Here is a 21,192-nt window from a genome sequence, read left to right as displayed (position 1 = left end):
AGATGAATGGGAGAAACCATGAGAAAAACAAAACAAAACAAAACAAAACATAACAAAGCAGAAAACAGTCTGCTTCATTCTGCAATCTGAATCCATAGTTCTTTTCTGGATGTAGATGGCATTTTGTATTATGAGTCCTTTCGAAATGTTTTAAGTCCTTGCATTGCTTTGAAGGGTCAAGTCTATCAAAAACAGTCTTTGCATACTGTGGCTATTACTGTGTATAATGTTCTCCTGGCTTTGCTCACTTCACTCAGCATCAGTTCATATAGATCCTTCCAGGTTTTTCTGAAGTCCACCTGTTCATCATTTCTTGTAAGACAATAGTATTCCATTACATTCATATAGCACAACTTGTTCAGCCATTCCTCAATTGATGGGCATCCCCTCAATTTCTAGTTCTTGGCCACAACAAAAAGAGCTGTTATAAATTTTTTTTGTACAGGTGGGTCCTTTTCCCATTTTTATAGTCTCTTTGTGATATAGCCATAGGATTAGTATTGCTGGGTCAAAGGGTATGTACATTTTATAGCCTTTTGGACGTAGTTCCAAATTTCCCTCCAGAATGTATTAATTCTCTTGATATTCTGGGCCTTTTGTTCTTCCAGATGAATTTTGATATTATTTTTTCTAGCTCTATAAAATATTTTTTTGTAGTTTGATTGGTATGTCACTGAATAAGTAAATTAATTTAGGTAGAATTGTCATTTTTATTATATTAGCTCAAGCTATCCAAGAGCAACTGAAGGTTTTCCACTTACTTAGATCTGACTTCATTTGTGTGAGAAGTGTTTTGTAATTGTGTTCGTATAGTCCCTGGGTTTGTTTCAGCAGGTAGACTCCCAAATATGTCATAGTATCTACAGAAACTTTAAACGGGATTTCTCTTTCTATCTCTTACTGTTGGGCTTTGTTAGTAACATATAGAAATACAAAGGATTTATGTGAGTTTATTTTGTACCCTGCAACTTTGCTAAATTTGTTTATTATTTCAAGTAGTTTTTTACTTGATTCTCTGGGATTCTCTTAGTATATCATCATATTGCCTGTAAAGAGTGATAACTTAGTTTCTTCTTTGCCTATTCTAAATCTTTCTGTTACTTTTTTTCTTATTGCTAAAGCTAACATTCCTAGTTCCACATTGAATTACAGTGGTGTTAATGGACATCCTTGTTTCGCCCTCTATCTTATTGGTAAATGCATCTACTTATCCCTTTTACATATAATGCTTGCTGATGGTGTTAGGTAGATACTACTTATTATTTTAAGAAAGGCTCCATTTATTCTGATGCTCTCCGGTGTTTTCAATAGGAATGAGTGTTTGTCAAAAGCTTTTTATGAATCTATTGAGATAATCATATGGCTTGTAAGTTTTGTTGTTGATATGATCAATAATCCTGATAGTTTCTGTAATATTGAACCGGCACTGCATTCCTGGCATAAATCCTATCTTGTCAAAGTATATTATTCTCATGATAAGTTGCTGTTATCTTTTTGTTAATATCTTACTTAAAATTATTGCATCTATAAGGATTGGGGAAATAGGTCTATAATTTTCTACCTCTGTTTTGGTTCTTCCCAGTTTGGTTATCAGCACCATATTTGTATCATAAAAAGAATTTGGTAGGATTCCTTCTTCATCAATTTCCCCAAATAATCTTTATCATATTGGAATTAACTGTTCTTTAAATATCTGATAGAATTTGCTTGTAATTCCATCTGGCACTGGAGATTTTTTCTTAGGGAGTTCATTGATGGCTTGTTTAATTTCTTTTTCTGAGATGTGGTTATTTAAGTACTTTATTTCCTCTTCTGTTAATCTGGACAATTTTTATTTTTGTAAATATTCATCAATTTTACTAAGATTATCAAATTTATGGACATATAGTTTGGCACAATAATTTCTAATTATTGCTTTAATTTCCTCTTCATTGGAGGTGAATCCACCATTTTCATTTTTGATACTGGTAATTTGATTTTCTTCTTTCTTTTTTTAAAAAAATCAAATTGACCAAAGTTCTATTAATTTTATTTGCTTTCATAAAACTATCTCTTACTTTTATTTATTAGTTCATTTTCTTAATTTCAATTTTATTAACCTCTCCTTTGGTTTTCAGTATTTCTAATTTGTTATTTTATCAGGGATTTTCAATTTGTTCTTTTTTTAGCTTCTTCAGTTGCATGCCCGATTTATTGATCTCTTCTTTCTCTATTTTATTCATATAAGCATTCAAAACTATGAAACTTCCCCTAAGAACTGCTTTTACTGCATCCCATAAGTTTTGGTAGGTTTTCTCATTATTGTCATTTTCTTGAATGAAGTTATTGATTGTTTCTATGATTTGCTGTTTGATCAACTCATTCTATAGGATTAGATTATTTAGATTCTAGTTAATTTTTTGTCTATCTTTCCGTGGTTCTTTATTACATATAATTTTTATTGCACCATGATCTGAAAAGGATACATTAACTATTTCTGTCTTTCTGCACTGGATTGTGAGAATTTTATGCCCTGGTCCATGATCAATTGTCGTGTATGTGTCATGTACTGCTGAGAAAAAGATGTATTCCTTTCTATCCCCATTCAGTTTTCTCCAGAGATTTATCATATTTACCTTTTACATAATTCTATTCACCTCCTTAACTTCTTTCTTGTTTATTTTGAGGTTAGATTTATCAAGTTCAGAGAGGGTGAGGTTGAGGTCCCCCCACTAGCATAGTTTTGCTGCCTGTTTCTTCCTGTAACTTCCTTAATTTCTCCTTTTAGAATCTAGATGTTATACTATTTGGTACATATATGTTTAGTAATGATATTACTTTCATTGTCTATGGTGTCTTTTAGCAGAATATATTTTCCTTATCTCTTTTGATTTGATCTATTTTTGCTTTTGCTTTGTCTGAAATTAGGATTACTATCTTTTTTTTTTTTTACTTCAGCTGAAACATAATATATTCTGCTCCAACCTTTTACCTTTACTTTGTGTGTATCCCTTTGTTTCTTGTAAACAACATGCTGTAGGATTACGGTTTTTAATCCATTCTGCAATTCACCTCCTTTTTATAGGAGGATTCATCCCATTCATATTCACAGTTATGATTACTATCTGTGTCTTTCTTTCCATCCCATTTGCTCCCCTTTTATGTTTTTATTTCTCCCTTCTCCTGACCACCACCTCCCTCAATCTTCCTTCCCTTCTATCAGCCTCCCTTCCTTTTCTTTCCCTTTTCCCTTACTACTTCTTCCCTCCTTTCTAACCACCTGCTTCTTTTTCTTTCCCTTTTTCCCTCCTACTGCCTGTAGGGTAAGTTAGATTTCTATACTTAACTGAATATGTTATTTCCTCTTTGAACCAAATCCAATGAGAGTAAAGCTCAAGCAATGCTTATCTCCCTCCCTTCTTTCCCTTTATTATAATATGTTTTTGTGATTTTTCATGTGATTCAATTTACCCTTTTCTACCTCCTCCTTTCCTCTTCTCCCTTCAAATCTCTGAATTAGGTTTTTTATCATCACATCAGTTAATTTATGCTTCTATGTATATACTTTTTAAATGTTTTAAGAAATACGTGATTCTCAAGATTAACAAGTATCATCCTCCCATAGAGGGATGTAAATGGTTTGCCCACATTAAATAACAAGTTTTTCTTCTTTTTATTCCTGTTTAACTTTTTATGCCTCTCTTGAGTCTTACATTTGAAGTTCAAATTTTCTTTTGAGCTCTGGACTTTTCATCAGGAAGGTCTGGAAATTCATTATTTCATTGAATGTCCATCTCCTTGCATGAAAGATTATGCTCAGGTTTTCTGGGTAATTGATCCTTGTTTGTAATCCAATCTCCTTTGTCTTACAAAATATCATATTTCAATCCCTCCTATCTTGTAACGTAGAAGCTGTAATGTCCTGTGTGATCCTGACTAGTTCCTCGATATTTGAATTTTTTCTTTCTGGTTGCTTGCAGTGTTTTCTCCTTGACTTCATAATTCTGGAATTTGGTAAAAATATTCCTTGGGGCTTTCAATTTGGGATATCTTTCAGGAGGTGATCAGTGGATTCTTTTGATGACTATTTTACCCTTTGGATTTAGGACCTCAGATCAGTTTTCCTTGATGATTTCTTGGAAGATCCTATCTAGGCTCCTTTTTTTTTTATTATGGCTTTCTGATAGAGCAATAATTCTTACATCAGTTGTTTTACCAGTGACATATTTTACATTTTCTTCTATTTTTTCATTCTTTATATTTTGACTGATTCTTGATACCCTTTAGAGTCATTAGCTTCTACTTGCCCAATTCTAATTTTTAATGAATTTTTTCCTTCAGTTAGCTTTTGTAACTCCTTTACCATTTGTCCAATTGTTCCTTTTATAGTGTTATTTTCTCCAGTTAGAGTTTGTACCTCCTTATCCATGTAGCCAATTTTACTTTTTAAGTAGCTGATTGTATTTTTAAAATCATGGGTCATTTTTTCTTCTACCTCATTAATTTGGCTTTTAAAATCTGTTTTGAGCTCTTCCAAAAATGCTCTTTGGGCTTGAAACCAGTTCATATTATCCTTTGAGGTTTCAGATGTGGGTATAGCGTTAATGATGTCCTCTTCTGAATTCATATTTTTATCTTCCCTGTCCCCCTAATAAGATTTTATGGTCTTTGCTTTTCTCATTTGCTTCTTGGTTAAGGTGATTGCCTTTTTCCTGGCTTTTAAAATCGATTTCTGCTTCTGGAGGATAGGGGATCTGTCCCATGTTTCTTGTGCTGGGAAATAGGGGCCTGGTTACTGGGTTTATATGCTGTGGCCTCTGGTTCTTCCATCTAGAAGTTATATAATACTGCAGCTTACCTGGTGCTGAGCTGGCTGGTATGTGCCAAGGCCGAGGCCAGGTGAAGACTGAATTTCCCCAGGAGTACACTGAAACTTGAAGAGTAATGTGTGGGGGAAGGTTGGGCAAGCACCTGGAGGTCCCCTCCTCCCTTAGTGCTGTGCTACAGCATGGGCAGGCTCAGCAGCTGGTGAACCCCATCTTCACTGGTATCTGCCCAGTCCCTCTGGCTATGCTGAGCTGTGCCTGGTGTCGATTCTTCCTGGCTCCACTCCACTGGGGCTCAGAATCTCCTGTTACTCCACTGAAGTGGGGCTTACTGGGATGCCTCCAGTCCTGCACTAGTCCTCTTCAGCCTTCAAGAGGGATCCTTCCCATCAAACTCCCCAGCCTCATGAACTAAAAGACTACTGTACCCATTCTGCTGACTCCACTATTCCTAGATTTTTCCTGGGGAAATATTCTCTGGGTTTTTCAAAGTCAACAAGGGAGGGTAAGATCACTTACAGTTTACTTCATCATCTTGGTTCCTAGAAGTTCAAGTCTTGGTTTTCTTTCTAAATATGTTTGAAAGCCCCTTAATGATTCAATGTCTATATATTTTTTTCCACTTATGGTTAAGCTAAGTTTTACAGCCTACGTCATGCTAGTAAGAATTCATGCTGAGCTCCAGTACACTTCAGAACACATTATTCCATTCCCTCCTATGTTTTCTGATCACTCAAGAATAGTCGTATGTTATTCCAATTTCTTTTCCTTTGTACTTGAAGTTCTTTCTATTGATCTCTTGCAGAACTTATTCTTTCTAAAGTGAATCTTTAAATTAGCTACTGTGTACCTTACAGTTTTCATTGTTGTGTATTTTTTTTCTTTCAGGAGGTGATATATGAATTCTTTCAATTAATACTTAATTTTCTGGGTTGAGAAGTTCTCCAACATTCTCTTCTATTATTTCCTGAATTATGATGTTAGGGATTTTTGTCCTGTCATGTTCTTCTAAGAGACCTACGATTCTTAGATTGATTCCACATGTCCTGCCTTTCAAATCTGAGTGTAGTGTAGTGAACATATTTTCTTTTAATGTTATTGAGTTTTTTTGCTTTTTTTCTAGATTCTTTCACTTTTATATATTGTATTCTCAATCTATCTTTCTGTCCTTTGTTTCTTGAGGCTTGTCATCATGGATTCTAGTTTTTCTATTCTGCCTATTGATTTTGCTATATATGTCATAAATTGTATTCTCATAATGCTCATTTCTTTTTTGAACCTCTCAAGAACATTGTGTTGTGGTTCCACATTCTCCTCACATTCCATAAGGTTCTTTGTCTCTCTGTATCATTTTCCTTTGTTTTGCAGTATTTATTGACAGATGCCTGAACACATTCATTAAATTTTAAGGTCATGTTTCCCTCTGTTGTCAAAATTTGCCCTGTTGATTTATAAGCTTATGTTAAAAGTCTTTAAGTTTTCTTTTCCTGAGATATTTGGTAATTGCATTCTTTTTTCTTTCTTTCTAATTTTTCTCTATTCCCCACTTTTTGACTCTGTCTTCTCTGGGGTTTTCCTAGGGATCTTAATCTCAAAGCATCTCAGTCTCCTCCCACAGTAGGCACCAGCCTAAGTGTTTACTAGTCTATGTCTCTGCCTTTGTTCATCTATGGTTCACCAGCCTAGATCTTAGCCCCAAATTACTTTTGGATAGACAGAACTGGTCCCAGATGGATGCTGAGCTTTGTCCCTCAGGCTTAATGATGTGTTACACAACTGTCTCAAAGCATTGTTCTATCCTGGTGTCTGTCCTGCTCCTTCTGTTGCTTAGTTTTCTGCTCCTGCTCTGGGAGTTTGGAGAACTGATTGATACATTTGTGATACAGAGTTGTCCCCACCAGGAATGATAATTCAGGGCTTTGCAACTTTGGTTGGGCATGAAATCTTTGTGTCATCTATTGCAACTTCATGGAAGGTGGGGTAAGCTCACTGAGTAAGCTCAGGGTCAGTGAATATTAGTTCACTTTTTAATTTTTTTAATTTAAAATTGTTTTATTATTTTATTTGTTTTCAGTGTTCTACAATCACTTCCATATATCTTAGATTTTTCCCCTTTCCCCCTACCTCCCTACTCCAATTTTTCCTAGGTTCTACATGTACGATCCTATTAAATACATTTTCACCTTAGTCATGTTACATAGAAGAATTAAAATGAATGGGAGAAATCATAAAAACAAACCAAAATACAATACAAAAGAAAATGATCTACTTCATTCTGTGATCGAATTCCATAGTTCTCTCCCTAGATGTGGAAGGCATTTTACCTTAAGAGATCGTTGGGAATTATTTAAGTCCTTGCACTGCAATGAAGTACTAAGTCTACCAGAAAAATTCCTTGCACATTATGGTTGTTGCTTTGTACAAAGTTTTGGTTTTGCTCCTTTCACTCAGCATCAGTTCATATAAATCTTTCCAGGTCTCTCTCAAGTCTTCCTGTTCATCATTTCTTATAGCAAAATAGTATTCCATTGCATTCATATACCACAATTTATTCAGCCATTTCCTAATTGATGGGCATCCCCTTTGCTTCCAGTTCTTGGCCACCACAAGGAGAGCTGCTATAAATATTTTTGTACATGTGGGACCCTTTCCCATTTTTATGATCTCTTGGGGATTCAGTCCTAGAAATGGTATTGCTGGGTCAAAGGGTATGCACATTTTTGTATCCCTTTAGGCATACTTCCAAATTGCTCTCCAGAATGGTTGGATCAGCTCACAGCTCTACCAACCATGAATTAGTATTCCAACTCTCCCACATCTTTTTCAACATTTATCATCTTCCTGCTTGGTCATGTTAGCCAATCTGATAGTTGTGATGTGATATCTCAGATATCAGTTGCTTTGATTTGCATCTCTCTAATCAATAATGATTTAGAGCATTTTTTCATATGCCTATAGATAGCTTCAATTTCTTCTTCTGAAAACTGCCTGTTCTTATCCTTTGACCATTTATCAATTGGGGAATGACTTGTATTCTTGTACAATTGAATTGGCTCTCTATATATTTTAGAAATGAGGCCTTTATCACAGACACTAGTTGCAAAAATACTTTCCCAGTTTTCTGTTTCCCTCCTAATCTTGGTTGCACTGGACTTGGTTGTGCAGAAACTTTTCAGTTTAATGTAATCAAAATTATCCATTTTGCACTTCATAATGCTTTCTATCCCTTGTTTAGTCAAAAATTCTTCCCTTCTCCATAAATCTGATAAATACGCTATTCCTTGCTCCACTAATTTGCTTATAGTATCAATCTTTATACCTAGATCATGTACCCATTTGGACTTTATTTTTGTGTACAGTGTCAGGCATTGGTCTATGCCTAGTTTCTGCCAAACTGCTATACAGTTTGCCCAGTAATTTTTGTTGAATAGTGAGTTCTTATCCCAGAAATTGGGGTTCATGGGTTTATCAAGTAGTAGATTGCTATATTCATTGACAACTGTGTCTTGAGTACCTAACCTATTCCTTCTGTTTCTTAACTAGTACCAAGTGGTTTTGATAATTGCTGCTTTATAATACAATTTGAGATCTGATAGAGCTAGGTCACCTTCCCTAGCATTTCTTTTCATTAGTTCCCATGATATTCTTGACCTTTTGTTCTTCCAGATGAATTTTGATATATTTTTTTTTAGCTCTACAAAATAATTATGTGATAGTTTGATTGGTATGGCACTGAATAAGTAAATTAATTTAGACAGAATTGTCATTTTTATTATATTGGCTCAGCCTACCCATGAGCAACTGATGTTTTTCCACTTACTTAGATCTGACTTTATTTGTGGGAAAAGTGTTTTGTAATTGTGTTCATATAATCCCTGGATGTTAGTTCATTTTTAAAAAATCCTCTTTTTGGATTCTGGGTGCCCTAGACCATAGAGACAACTGCAGTTGCTTTACCATTGGCTTGCAGTTTCTTTTGTGGAGAAGTTTGAGAAGTCCTGGGGATCAGAGAAAATGTCTGGTCCTTCAACTTGTTATATATGTGATCCAGAAGTAAGGCACTTATAGGCTGAGGGCATGATAGTGACATCCCAAAAAATATAGCTAATTTGTCCTTAGCTCCTCACTTAACCTATGACCTGGTATTGTTTTTCCACAACACTGCTAAGACACTAATGAAAAGTCTAAATCCCCCTAACCTTTGATGTTCACAAGGTTCTCCTTAGGTTAAGGTCATAGGGAGGTGACAGAGGTTCTTCTCCTTCCCTTTACTCGTGCCCCAAGTTATTCCCTTTAAAGACATAGTGGGTACTACTCTTACTTGACTCTTCATTAGATTTTAAGATTACAAACTGGTCTGTTATTTTGTAAAGGAACCAAGGACCTATAAGGAGTGATTACATTTACCCTGACAATTTCAGTACACCCCCTCTCAGTGTCACACCATTTTATACAATGGCTTTTACTCCTTTCATATTGGTCAAAGACTTCTTTCATCTAGTCTAATGTCCTTGACTGGCTCATTCATTGTTTGAGGTGTCTAGGCTTTGTTCAGGCCTAGTTCATACCTTTGTTTCATTCCAACAAGAATGCCAGGTCCTCTTTTTTAATTATTGACATAGGATCATGGACCAGCCCTCTTACACAGAGATACAAACTATTTTTCCCCCAAACATGACTAATAAATCAACAATAATCTATTATTTCAATGATCTTTTCTTACTACATATTTTATTTCTGCATGCAATGAATGTTAATTGATACTGCTTCTTAGATACAAATATAATATGTAATTCTGAGCAACTTAACCTCTCCCAGCTTCAGTTTACTCATGTGGAAAATGAGGGGGTTGGATTAGGTGACCTCTAAGATTCCTTCCAGCTATAGATCTGTGAAGCCTAGAGAGGCATTCTGATTGAAAAAGGAGCAGGTATACCACAACCACATATTATGCCTACAAGTCACCAATACTTTGCTGCTTAGGTCCTATTGGGGTAAAGCAGTAAAGAATTAGCATTCAAAGCTAAATAAAACTAATAACATTTGCCCAACAGTGTGCCCTAGAAGATGTCTCTTCTACCTTCAAATCCCTGCATATTTGACATCCTGCACAGAATTTGAGCTTTTATAAGAGAAAAAAACAATTATCTCTTGCTGTAGAGGATGTCACCTAGAGACAAAACAAGCTTTATTTGAGAAAAAATGTTTTAGAAAGATGATAGGATCATAGATTTAAAGGAAGGAAAGGTCCTTAGAGCCCAATTAGTACAATCTCTTTATTTCACAAATGAGGATACCGAGGTTCTGAAAAGTGAAATAACTTGCCTAAGATCCCATGGCAAGTAGGAGCAAAGCCAGAATTTGAACCCAAGTCTTTTGATTTCACACATGTCACATTTTCCAATGTACTATCCTATCTGTGTCTCTACAAAAAAGAACTGTTTTTATCAGGGAATAAACTTGATTTGGCCTGCCTTTGAGTATAAGTTTCTTAGCATAGGACAATTTACTTGCATTTAGAAGACTCAAGTTCACCTTCCAGTTCTTCCACTTATCAATTGTATATAGCTGGGTAAGTTATTTGATCTTCTGGATCCTCAGTTTCCTCATCTGCGAAATGGAGATAATTAAACTTGACTAACCAAAGAAGTACCCTGGGTTCAGATAACACAAGGTATACTTAGTACTTGTAAGCTTTAAAACAGTCTACTTCATAAAGAGGAGGTTTCCACAATGAATACTAATATTTCTGGTTCTTTAATGTTTACTTCTGTATAGTTTTATTGACTTCTGACACTTTGAGTGAGACTTTGAACTAAATTGTCTAAGGATATTGGTCTATAGGTCCCAGATATTGATAGATGTGTTGAAACTCATATTCTTACGTCCCTTAATATACTCAAGTGCACAAAAGATTTGTCGTTATTGTTGTTCTTGCTTGTTAATATGAAGAACCATGAAAGATCCAAACCTGTATATGCCTCAGTAGTCATATTGTAAGAAGTTGTATGAGGCATTCAGGGATGAAATACTAGCTCTGTGTAACATAGCTATTAAATTAGAGAGTGAGATTTGAACTCAAGTCTTCCTAACTGCGAGCCCAACAAACTCTGTCATTATGCCAGGCTGCTCCTAGGGTCCTTAATATTAAGTAAGAGTTATCAGTGTAGAGATTGGGTCCTACAGATAGCACCAATATCTTTTGGTGTTATGTTTTCATAAACAACACCCAAGAATCTGATCAGTGAGAAGACCTGAAGTCCTTGAAGTGAAGACAAATCGAGATTAGACAGTGGGCTTTCTTTATTTGTCAGTGTCCAGATGGCCCTGGAATTACATCTGTTAGTTCATTTTGCCAAACTCTTGCTATCTTTATAACTATTGGTTTGAAAAAATGACAAAAAAAATTCAGCCTATAAAGTAACCTCCTATGACTCACCTTCTCTCACCCTCTCAAAGGAGACCTTGCCTCATATTTCACTGAAAAAATGAGGTCATTTGCCAAGAGCTCTCTCCTCTCATCCTCCTTATGTTATATCACTCTAATGCCTTCCTCCACATCTCCTTTTTCATCCCTCTTCAAATGAAGATGTGGCCCTTTCCTTTGCCATGGCAAAACCTTTTACATACGTACATAGAATGTATGTATTTACATAGAATGATCCTATTCTGTCCCATCATCACCAGAAGACGATCTCTTCCACGCTTTCCCTCACAAGTCTTTATTCTTTCCATCTACTAGCTACTTCCCTGTTATCTACACATGTACCAATGTCACCTCCATCCTCAAAAAGCCCTCACTTGATTTATCTGTCTCCACTAGCTGTTATCCCATATCTCTTCTCAGACATACCACATATACTCACATAAATTATATATACACATATATGTTTATATACATATATGCATATATGATATATGTATGATATAAATATATAATTAATGAAAATAAAAATTCAACCAATTTTTTGTGGCGGAAATATTGTAGCAATCATAAAAAGTCTATTAAACATAGTTTGGGCTAAGGATGGAAAGTATCCAACATTCTTCTGTTTTAGTAAAGTATGTTAAATGTTTTGGCCATTTTTTTTCCTGTAAAATAGACACAGTCATTATCCTTCTTTCTATCCTATCTCTCTGTGATATTTTATATTCTTGACAACTCATTTCTTGGTAAAATTCCCTCTTCGCTTGCCTTCCCTGATCTCACACCTTCCTGGTTCTCCTACTATTCCCCTTAAGTCCTGTGCTCAAATTCCATGTGTCTGAATGCTTGTGGGGCTTCCCTACTTGGCTATTACCCTATCATCTCAAATTCTACATGTTCTCAAATGAATTTATGATCTTCTCCAAGTGTCTACCAATGGTAGCATTCCTTTTTCATTCATGGTGCTTGTACTCCTAGAGTCTAGCACAATACCTGTCACACAAGAGGCTCTCAGTAAACGAGCACTGATTGATCAATTCTTCAAGATTCTCAGGTTTGAAACCTCAAAATAATAATAGCGAGTATTTATGTATAACCCTTGTCACCAAACCCATTGGCATGGTACTCTCTCCTTACTGGTGATGAATGCCCTGCCCTGTAAGAGGGACAGGGTGGAATTGTTGAGAAGCAACAGCATTAGTTCTCAGCATTCTTCCCTTTGGAACTAGTCAAACTTCATTTTTTTGTTTGTTTTTTGAATGTATGCCAGCTTCCACATTCAAGAGAAAAGATGGAAGAGGTCAAGCTCATTGCAGACTGCTGAAGCAGAAGACTCTATTGAAGACATAAGAGGAGTAGGAAGTCTTCATCATGTCCCTATCCCTAGCTTGCTACTCTAGAGACTTCAGGGAATTTCTCCTTGGTTGAGATTCAGGACCTATTTCTTGATTGAGCTGAGTTACCTCACTCCCAAGGAGAGGACTCCTTCACTCTGTATATTGTCAGATATACATTTTCCTATATATACCTTTTATGATTTCTGTTTTGCTGTCATTTGGATAAATGGATTTCTTTGCTATTTGCTATGTGTATTCATTATAGAACTGGAATTAGGTGAAGAAGGGGGTCAAGCCTTGGAATATACAGCTTGGGGTCTCTCCTCCCCCAAAAATGACAAAGTGATTAGAAACTAGATGGAATGTTATTATATCCCCTAGGCCAAGAGTGGGGATCCTGCAGCCTTGAAGTCACATGTGGTCTTCTAGATCTTTAGGTGTGGCCTTTCTGAGTTCAGATTTGTTCTGTAGATACGTTTCTAGCCTTGTACCCCTTCTCTTAGAGAAGAGTGGAGTGGTAGCCCTCCGCTTCCTCCCTTACAAGAATGAAAGTTTCCTTTGGAGAAGGGTTGGGGAAAGAGGAAAAAAGCCTAGAGATTTCTATTCTGCCTCCTTTTGAGTCACACCAGGACAGTGTCCTTACTATACATGGAGCCTCACTACATATGTGAGGCCTACTTATCCACTCTCTTTGTCTTTACATAAGTTCTACTTTCAGCTTCACAAAATACATGCATTCTCTCATTTGAATCTCAGAACAACCTTGTAAGTAATTACAAGTGTTATCATCCCCATTTTACAGATGAGTAGACTGAGGCTTAGAGGCTATATGAACTTTCCCCTGGATTAAAAGCCTTGTAACTATCAGTCAAAATTCTAACCTGGATCTTTCCTCATTCCAAATCTAGTATTCTTTCCTCTCCACCATTTTTTCTTTCTGTTGCAGTTTTAATATTTCCTTCCCTAAAAATATCTCTAGTCCTCTTTTGTCCTTTCCAATTGTCACCACAGTGATTCAGATTACCCTTTTACCTCATATCTGGAATATGTAAATAGCTTTCTAGTTTATGCTCTTGCCTTAAGTCTCTCCATCCACCTGGGCATATTTGTATATAACTTTCTTGCCAATTCAGTTTAAAAACATCTATTAAATGTCTGTTTTATTCAGAGCTCTGTGTACTTGTTGGAGAAAATAAAAAGTTTTAAGTAAGACTAGATGATCCTTGTTCTTAAATATGCCACAGTCTGATAAGGACATAAAATAGAACAGATAACTACAATACAAAATAAAACACGTGAAGTACTTTGGAAAAATGGGAACAAAGTGCCATGTTAGGTTTGAGGGGGAAAAGATCTACTACCAAAGATGAGGGAAGAGAGACGTCTTCATGAAAAAGAAAGTATTAGATGAAAATATTAGATTTGGGCTATGAAGTTTGGATAGGAATTCAAAGGACAAAGAAGGGCATAGAAGTCAGTCTTTATAAAAAACTATGAATAAAGGTATTTTTTTTGTAATGTTGAGTACTCAAAGAGACATAGTAAAGACCCGATAGGTTATAAAAGCAAGGAAACAACAGACTATGGGAAATCATGAATGCTAGGAAAAGGAGTTAGAATTTAATTTAGTATGAATGAATGAATGAATGAATGAATGAATGAATGAAAAATCACTTCTTCAGCACCTACTATGTGAAAAGCACTGTGGACACAGATAGAAAATCAATACACATATCTTGCTCTCAGGCTGGAGTAAGGGGAGACAACACATCAGATTATTTTTTTAATAGCAAGTCAGATGGAAGGTCCCAACAGTCATCCTTAGAGTGCAGTGACAAAGCACATGGTAATGAATATTCCTTAATTCATTTCCATTGATCAAACTATTTGTATTTCTGCTGTTGGACCATTTGTTAGTAATGTGAAGGGTTTTAGTACTTCAGACTTTCTTTTCCAGATTGTCAGGGGTTGTGGTTATTGATGAGGTGCCATGGTACCTGCAGAAAACAATCAACAGGTCTCATCTTTAAAAGATTTGCTCTTCTAGATGATGGTTGTGGGGCCAAGATGACTGCAGGATTAGTGCTCTTAGGGGGTACTTCTATTCTTGAGATTCTTGGGCTAAACTGGCTATTGGTGGTACTTGTTTGGTGGCTGGTGTTGGCCGCATTGAGAATGGAAGACCTTTTCTACCTTAGTGTTGTAGAAGACCCCTAAAGATTGAGCAGCAGAGTGATGTGACCAAATGAGTGCATAAGAAAATTAGTTTACAGTGATGTAAAGGAGTGCTTATGGTGGGGAGTAGAAGCAAGGAAATGGGAAGTCCTATTTAAGAGCATATTTTGATAGTAGCAGCAGTTAGTAATTAAATTGAATAGTAAAAACAGATAAAGGGGACTGATATGAAAAACACTGGTATGGTAGAACTGACAGAATTCATTAACTTATTAGAAATGATATGAAGTCAAAGATAATATCAAGATTTTGGACATGTGGAACTTTGGAGAATGGTCATGCTATTACCATATATAGTGAAATCAGAAGAAGTTGTGTGTGTGTATGTGTGTGAGTGAGAGAGACAGAGACAGAGACAGACAGATGCAGATCAGGATTAGGGTAGAGATAATATACCTAAACTTGGTGCGCGAGCACACACACACACACACACATAAATGTATAGTTCATCTGCATAGATGAAGCTATGGTAATGAATGAGATTATAGAGAGAACTGTTAGAAAGAGAAGAGAAGGCCTAGGATAGAATTTTGCAGAACATTTGCCCTTAAGGCACCTTAAGGGGCAGAAAGAGGAAAAAGGATGATGAAAGAAATGGAAATGGTTAGCACAGGAGAACAACCAGGAGACCATGATCTTTTGGATGTCATGAGAACTTGGACTTGAATCTTAGTTTTGCCTTTAACTCCCTGTGTGACCTTGGATAAATCATTTATTCCTTCTGAACCTCAGTATCTTTGTCAATAAAATGAGATTGGTTTAAGAGAGCTATAAGATCTGTGATCTTATGACTTTAGGGAAATCAATATGAACTCTACAAACAGAATTATATATGTTACTATTACATAGTATATGAATAACATGAATCCTGCGAAGTGGTTGCATGTATTTGAATTTTCACTGTGTAAGAATTTTGCAAAATATGATAATTGGTTCCAGCTCAATGGAAATAGGCAGTGAGAATGTCAATAACGCAATGGGCTTTATCACTTCAATTGTTTGGGACCTAGATGCATTTCAGTATTTTGGGCAATGGTAAAAGAAATAGTAGGCTAGATACTTAGGGAATTCTCAGAAAGACTGATTGGTTTGGCATTATTCTTATTCTCAGTGACACCTCTAGGTTGTGGCTTTGTGGTTTTAGGACCTCTTAGTGGAAAGAAAAGATCATTATAGGTCTGTATTTTAGACCATGATATCAAGTTAGTGAAAGTAATTGTGTACTATGTTTAAGTAGTGACATTTAAAAGATGTTTACCCCATTGGAGAGAAGAGCCAACACTACTCCTTCTTTTGAGTTCATTAAATATCACTAGCTGGTTTAAAATGATTTGTATTTGATAAAATTTCAAATGCCTGTTGCTAAGCATGTTCCTTCTTTATTTAAAAAATGTAGCATAAGAGAAATTTCATTCATAGATACCTGTTTCTAATATGCTTCCTGCATCAACAAATTACTTCTAGATTCATGTAATATTCAGGGACTTCTGAGCTCTTGTAAGAAAGCTTTAAAGGTTCCTCCTCTTCCAGCGAATCAGGAAATCACGTTTTCATTCAGAATAGTCTCCCTTGTAAACCAAAAGTTTGGGTTCCATTCATCGCTTTTAAGAGAGGGGAGTCTAAGTTCATTCATGCATTTCTTGCATTATTTCTATCTGTAGGTGCACAAAGGGCACAACCAGGAACATTTTGAGATTAGGAATGGCGTTAAGTAACCTATTTCTCTTCCACTCATCAGTTACAAAGTCATTTGTAATCAGTGCAAATATTTCACATCGAATACTGCATACTGTAATATGTTTTATTCTGCTTATATATCTGCCAACTTTACGCATGCAAGGGCCCATAGTATACAGAAGACTGTGTGAAATACACATAGGAAGAATACACAGAATGTATTCAAAAGAATATTTTATTTAGGATTTCTTTTGTGTATGAATATTTCAATATGGATACAATACATAGAGAAGTGCAAGATTTGTTTTAAAGTTAAAATGCTTCCAAATGATAATAAAACACGTATTAAATGAATGAGTTTGGGGAACTAAGGAGTGTACAGATTGCCCAAGAAGAAAGTAAACTAGAAAGAATGCATTAAAACTAACATCCTTAATTAAATTGTTTCACTGAAAGGTGACACACATTACTTTGAATTGCAAAATATCTTCATATTAAAACATTCATATAATATCTCATATGCTATTACTGTATGAGATGTAAAATAGAGATTTTGAGGATGAAATGTCTTTATTTTAAAATTTAATTTAATTTATTATAATGCATTAAAGGGAACAAGCCAAGTTTCACATATCTGCAAGATAAGGCCTCGTTGTTCATCCAAGTTGTTCTAAGGCAATGAAATCATATTATCTCTCTCACCTCCTCAATGAATTATATAAAATGCATTATTCTTTGGGCAGACATGGAATTGTTCTATAAGGATATTAGTGTAAAGGGTTTGTATTAATACATAACTCTTTCCATATTTCAGAATTACATGACCTGAGTAAAGTATTGTAGCCTAAAACATATAGTGTAAGTTGTAAGGGTCAAACCCCCATCGGAGGGACTCTGGCTACTTTTTCCAGTGACTTGTGGGATCACCTGCACTTTTTGCACTTTTTATAAAGGAGAGATAATAGCAGTAGCCAGACACCGCAAAAACAGTGGTCTCCTGTGTTCTGCTCTCACAGGACTTTTTCATCCCCCTTTTTGGAGGTCTGTTAACCCTGAATATGGCAGTGGAATGCTGAAGCTGCCTCTGATTTTTAAATCCTAATTTTACTTCTATAAAGGAATAACTTAGCAAGAGGCTTTTTCTATGCATGCCTTCAAAAATGCAGATTTTTAAAAAGAAAATGATTTAATACCTATTTATACAACTGAGCATAATTGTTCCTGTGGATGCATTACAACCTGCCAGGTAAACAGCACTACTTAAAAAGTCTTGTCTATGCACCAACAAGCAGATTCCAGAGCCCCCTAATCTATAGTAACTGTAGTTGGATCATGATATGTGTTTTCGAGTCCTTGATGAATATTTACATAATCTGAATTTCAAAAAGTCCATAAATTGTGTATTTGCACATCTTTAGTAGTCTTGCAATTTATCTGGCCATCTCCTTTACACTTCTCTGAGGAATTTTTCCATTTTTTTTTTTCTCAAGGGAAAGGGGAACTGTTATAAAAGGAAATTAACAACTTTTAAATAATACTCTTGCATGAATCCACGAAAGCATGGGAGCTTAAAGTGAAGGCTAACACTTAATTCCTCACTTTTTTTCTGCTGTTCTTATGTGTCGCAGTGATCTCAGATCAGTATGGTATATACCATATGGGCTGCAATCACTAGGTATGTTGGAACCAGTTAAGCATGGAGTGTCAGTTTCGTGTTTATGTCGTCCCTCCCCTCCTTTCCCTTCTCAACTCAGCATTGAATTAGCTACCCAGACTGCACTTTTCTATTGTACCTTTTTGTGGTCTTGTTATTATATTATGCTGGCTTGGTCACAGAAACCGCTGGCTTGAAAGTTCTATCTAGAAAGCAAAATAAAACTCATTCAGCCAGTGAGTTAGCATGTTATTACATTACCTGGTTAAACATGTTCAGCTGAATTATTAATTTTCTGTCTTGTTAAGTACTAGATTCATGGGTTTTGCTGTAAGTGAAAATGCATGCAATGTAAAAATATGCTGGAAAACAGTTGTAAAAACCATCATTCGGTTGCAGTATTGCATGACTCCTTGTGAGACAGAGTGACAAGTTTCTTAAAACAGGATCAGCTGTCATCTTCACAGAGTTTATCAAAATAGAGTATACAATAAATTATATGTTTTCAAAATTTAGCTGACATAAGGAATTTACCTTGAATAATTAATATTTCACAAATGCAGAGGTCAGAAAAAATTACACACAAACATTAGAGAAATTACTCTTCACATGTCTTATTGACCTGGGTTAGGATTACCTTTGCTTATACCAGGATGGCTTAGTGATTATTATAGTTTACTTTGCATCAAGAAGCCACGGTTTCAGTTTGTTAGCATTCAGTCAGCCTCACCTTATGGAAGCTTTGCTGGAAAATGTGTGATGAATGATGGGTGTGTGCATGTGAATTTTGTGGCAAAGGAAGTATTCCTTGATTTTTATTTCTTCATTTTGTTCTGTGTTACTACATTCTGTTCTGTAGTTATACTTTTACAATTTGCTACTTGGAAATAACAATAAGAAGCAAATCTATTTGTTAGGGACATTTTAAATTAGCTGCTGATGTGCCAAGTAGTCGTGGTTCATGTATGAGTCACCAAAATGGAATAGCTGGGGAGAACGGCAGGGTAGTACAATCTGACTCTCTGTACTGAGCAGGCTAGTTTCTGGCTTTACTGTTGTTTTCATGTGTTTAAAAAGTTGAACTCTTTGCTTTAGCACACGAAAGCAGAAGGCCAAATTTTTAGTGCTCAGACACTCCAGGAAGACACTAACATGTCCAGCCGGCTGGATGTTTCAGTCTGTAAGAAACCGACTTTCTGAGAGTTTAAATAAACCAATGACAGTTTTCTGGACATCTATTGCATTTTGAAGGCCAGTAAGAGATAGAAAAGAACGAAAGGGCAGCATTTTTTTAATTCTACTTACTGCTGATTAACGATGTTGTCTTGCAGCAACCTTGAGTTATTATGTAATAAACAACCTAGGATGATGATATAAAAATATATTTTATGTAATTAGCTATAGATCTAGTAAGTATAGCAGTGACTACTGTTAAGATTTCTTAGAGACTTTCCAGATATTTTTGCCTATAACAGAACACAGAGTTTGGCATAATTGAATGGACAGGTAAATCAGAAATGCACCCTCACTTGCTCTGACGTATAACAGTGCAAGAGTATTAGAAGCTTATATGGTTTCAGTCAGAGTAATGGTTTGTCCTTTGAGAGCTGCATACAACATAAGCTGTTAATATTGACCATGGTGAGCCCTGAATGGAGATGTCTCTTTATGAATGACACATTCTGTGATCTCAGTCAACTAGTGTCTTCTGGCTAGTAAATATGTGAAGTGAGTGGCATAGCCGTGGTCACTAAAATTTCAGAATGTTGGATAGCTATTTTCTGACTAAAACCTCTCAGAGGGAACAAAGGCATCCAAATGAGGGAACAGTCACAAAATTGTAAATGTCATACACTGAAGTAATACTGAGAGGGTGGGCAGATCCCAGAAATGCTCTTTTATTTTTTTCAGCCCCTTTTCTTTACCTAGAACACACATCCCTTAGGAGCTGTCTGGTTAGGACTTATGTCCCTGAACGGAAGTGTTTTTGCCTGACATCATTCTGAAGATGTGAAAACATAAACGTTTTGGAATGGAGAGTATAAAAAGTTGTCTAGATGATTAAGACAAAAACATTTCTATTGATGGGAGAAAAACACAACTCTGGATTGTCTAGCCTTTTTCTCTATGCCAATCAAACCTTTTTAAATAACTACTCAGTGTTTCAAAGTCTCATTTCTTGGAAAGATAGAATCCAAATCTCTGCCTGAGAGAAAATCAATAAATCTATGAACATTTATTAATTTTTTTGGTATTTCTCTATTTACTGTATTCCAAGTACTGTGCTAAGTGCTGGGGATACAAGGAAAATGCAGAGATAGTCACTTCCCTCAAGGGACTTCTATTCTAATGGGAAGGACAACATATATGTAAACTGGTACGTAGAAGATAAATTACAGAGTAGAGAAAAGGTCATTTCAGAGAAGACAGTAGCAGCTGGGAGAGAGAAAGGACTGGAAAAGGACCCGTATAGGAGGGAGCACTTGGGTTGCATCTTAAAGGAAGCAGGGGATTCTAAGAGAGGGAGGCCAAAAGAGAGAGCCTAGAGTCCTGAAATCTTTTTCCACCACTAGAACTCTTAAAGGGATGTTGCCTTTTAATGGTTTAGTAGCAATTGTTATGTAAGCAAATTTGCTTTGTAGTTGATGCAACCATAATTGTACAGAAATTTGCAACTTAAATGGCTAATGAGCCTATGATGAAACAAGCAGTTGTAGAGGGTTTTGACCTTTTTGGAGGAAATCCAAGTGCAGTTTCATTTATTAATAGTCCCTAATGACCTCTCATCAAGGTATAACCTTTTAGTTAAATAAACAACTAGATTCTGCTATTGGAGCCTAAACAGAAGGATAAATCCTGTTTGTTTCTTTGTTTGTTTGTTTCCTAATTGTTCTTACATGCTGCGCGTATTAGCCAATGTTTGGTCTTGAGCCACGAAATACCAGAATTAAAAAATTCCCAGTTAGTACTTGATTTAGAGGAGATAGAAAAAGTAGATGGGCCTTTACAAAATATTCTTTTACTACCGTGTCCTCTGGAACCATGGCCATGTCTGTA

This window comes from Notamacropus eugenii, chromosome 5 (genome assembly GCF_028372415.1).
Source record: "Notamacropus eugenii isolate mMacEug1 chromosome 5, mMacEug1.pri_v2, whole genome shotgun sequence".
Taxonomy (NCBI): domain Eukaryota; kingdom Metazoa; phylum Chordata; class Mammalia; order Diprotodontia; family Macropodidae; genus Notamacropus; species Notamacropus eugenii.
The sequence above is the reverse complement of the archived record's forward strand: the minus strand, read 5'-3'. Positions refer to the sequence as shown.